The 3,442-nt window shown below is 40.4% G+C and overlaps 1 pseudogene; it reads right to left on the bottom strand.

The window, feature by feature from the left end:
• Window positions 1-2,335: 2,335 nt before the first annotated feature.
• LOC115934151 (uncharacterized) lies at window positions 2,336-2,434 on the bottom strand (annotated as a pseudogene).
• Between the last annotated feature and the right edge of the window lie 1,008 nt (window positions 2,435-3,442).

Below are 3,442 nucleotides of genomic sequence, written 5' to 3'. Positions count from 1 at the left end.
GTAGCATGAACTGCTGGCAATTGGTAATCAGGATAGCTCCTAATTTTCTAAATTTCTTATTTAGTCTTTTTCAATTTGATAATATAGTAGGTCGAAAATAAAACTGTGCCCTAATTCTTTCATAAAGGTAGGCAAGTGATCAAGAAACTCCTTTTCTGCACTACCGTGAAGAGGTAAATACATTCCTTATTCCAGAAGATCTTCAGGCTGCCGCACCTCCCTCTCATTAAAAATTTTTCCAGACACTTATTACAACTTTTTTTTTTTTTTGGAGACAGGGTTTCACTCAGTCACCCAGGCTGGAGTGCCGTGGCATGACCATGGCTCACTGCAGCCTTGACTTCCTGGGCTCAGGTGATTCTCCCACTTCAGCCTCCTCAGTAGCTGGGCCCACAGGGATCCACCACCAAGCCTGGCTAATTTTTGTATTTTTTATAGAGATGGGGTTTCACCATGTTGCTCAGGCTGGTCTTGAAATTCTGGCTTCAAGCAATCCTCCTATCTTGGCTTCCCAAAGTGCTGGGATTACAGGGGTGAGCCACAGCACCTGGCCACTTATTACAAAGATTTTAATAGAATGTCCTCTGTTCTTAGTGACAGTTTTAGGTTTTCATACCTATTCCTCTCCAAAGTAACTATAATGTCTTGGCTTTTCGTGAGCATTTCTAAGAGTATATGGTAGAAATACAAGCCAGCAATTATATTTTCTTAGCTGAACATGGGAAAAATTGTAAGAAGGGAATGTTGTGCTGGAATTGCTAGGTCAGATCAGTAATGGTAAAAAGATTTTATGACTTGGAGCTAAATATAGAGTATTTTCTTCCACTTTCAACTTTTCTCCTACCAGTGGATAAAATACAGTACATTGGGAAATGTATGACACCGGGATCAGGTAGGCTTGGGTTCAAAATATTGGTTCTGCCACTCAGCAGCTCTGAGTCAGAGTATGTCCATTTCCTCACCTATAAAATGGAGAAAACTATGCTACCTACTAATGAAGATTTTTATGAAAATCCATCCTGTTCCTCCTTGAGATCTCAATGTAGTCATCATCTCCTCTAAGAAAGTATTCTTGACTCCTTTCTCCCACAAGGTAAAGTAAAATGTCTTTTGTCTGTGCAAATTGCCACCACTCCCCACCTACTTCCCACTCCACATCAGAATTCTATGCTATCAGTGCATTTCTTGTTGTATTAAAATTGCATCTCTATATGCCTGTCACTCCTATTAGACTGTGAGAAATTTATAACGCATATCTCTAACACTTAATAGGGAACCTGCCTATCAAAAGTATAGTCTTAGTAAATGTTTGTTGAGTGAATGAATGACATATTTCAAGTGATTGCACCATACTTAAAACATTGGAAACATCAAACAATGTGTTCTTTTTTGACTTCTATCATAAATAGGGACCTGAAAGTTTTAGTAAAAACATTTATCTCTTGCCCATGATGCTGTAGCTAAGAAATATAAGGTTAGAACTGTTTTTTTGATTCATTCTAGGTAATTAGATACACTGATGGGCATGGTTCATGGAAGAAGTTAAGATTTAACAAACGATGAATAATGGGATGAAAATTTCTTCGAACCTTTAGCCATAGCTTATGCACATGCATCCAGAAGGAAAATTGTTTGACCCTTTGTTCATATTTTTTTGTAAATATAAAACTTGGCAGTGTTGATTTAGATCATCAAAGCAATGTATTGGCGATCTTTCGCATTTGTCTCAGCTGCCTTTTTTCATTGCATTACAAATGATGTTAATTCTGTGCTTAATTATGCTCAACATAGTTTATAGGCAATCCAGTGTTTATCAGTTGGACATAGCAAAAATTCTGTTGTTTTCTTTCCATCTTCCTTCTGCTTATCATTTGTTGATTTTTGAAAGCAGCTGGAGTTGTTCCATGTGAATGGAAACAATTATAAGGCTGTACAATCTTCTCTACAGAGAAATGCATTTCTCTCTAGAAACCATCTTATCAACTACAATCTTTGCTTTTTAAATAATTGATATATATTCTCATGCAAACTTTTAACCTGATCTTTGCTGTCCTCTCAGATCAAAAGAAATCTCCACTCAGATTATAGAAAAAAAACCTTTCCACCTACTCAGGATTTTCCAAAAGCCTGTGTATTTCATCCACTGAAATAGAACCTCCATCTATCCAAATTGACTGCTATAGCCAGTCAGACATGTATTGATGTTTTAAGGAAATGATAAATGTTTGAGATGAGGGATATGCTAATTACCCTGATCTGATCACTATACATCATATCATTATGTATAAGTATTGTCAATTACAAAATTTTTTTGTTTTATTTATTTTTACTGTTTTTTTAAATGGAATGTTTCATGAATCTCCATGTCATCCTTGTGTAGGGGCCATGATAATCTCTGTATTGTTCTGAGAGTGACAGAAGGCAGCCAAATGCCTAGGCAGAAAGGGGAGGGTCCCCAGTGAAACCCCACCTCCAAGCTGAAGACAGTTTAAAGCCTGAAAGCCAAGCTACAAGTTAAATCCTCAGACTGGATTGAGAACTTGTCTTCCTGTTTGGCATGCTTTCCTCTGATTGATCCCCACCCTTCACCTATTTAATGTATATCTACCCTTTCCTAATTGGTTTTCTACACTGTCATGCCCATCTTTGAGTGGTGTCTTTGCTTTAACCTTTTTTGCATACTCACAAACCAATCAGCATGCACTTCCCATCCTCTGCCTATAAAGACCCCAGACTCAGTTGGTAGAGGAGAAGACAGCCTAACTTCAGAGAAGAGACAATCTAACTTTGGGAACCACGACCCGCCGTTTTCATCCCCTATCCGGCTCCCCTCTCTGCTGAGAGTTGTTTTCATTGCTCAGTAAAATTCTCCGCCTTCACCATCCTTTAACAATCCATGTGACCTCATGCTTCTTGGACTCTGGACAAGAACTTGGGACCCACCGAGTATGGGCACCCAGAAAGGCTGTCATACTGGCCCTTTGCCCTCGCCAGCAGAGGGCAGCCATCCTCCGCAGTGAGGCAAGTGGCCAAATGAGCTGCTAAGACACAGCTGTTGTTAGACTGTGGCTGGTGGAACTAAAAGAGCGCTGTAACACCTCCTCTGGGACTTCAGGGTTGAAAGCACCTTCACCTGGGTGCCTGCAGTCCCCTTGAGGCAACACGCTTAGTCTGGCCGCGGGTTCCACACGGAGCTTGCTCCTGTGTCAGCACCCAGAGCAGCCGGCCAGATCCCGCACTCACTCGCTTACGTGCTCCCTTCTGCAAGGGGCTGAGCGTGGTGGGCCAAATAGAGGGGAATGTCCCTGCCGTGAGTCTAGGGAAGGGGTCAAGAAAAATCCTGCATCAGTTCAAATTTTAGTATATGTGCTGCCGAAGCGAGCAAGAGAAAAAGTTGTTTAAAAAGTTCATGTTAATATAATGATTGGATATTTGTATCTTA

The sequence above is a fragment of the Gorilla gorilla genome, chromosome 2 (genome assembly GCF_029281585.2).
Source record: "Gorilla gorilla gorilla isolate KB3781 chromosome 2, NHGRI_mGorGor1-v2.1_pri, whole genome shotgun sequence".
Lineage (NCBI taxonomy): Eukaryota > Metazoa > Chordata > Mammalia > Primates > Hominidae > Gorilla > Gorilla gorilla.
The sequence above is the reverse complement of the archived record's forward strand: the minus strand, read 5'-3'. Positions and strand labels throughout refer to the sequence as shown.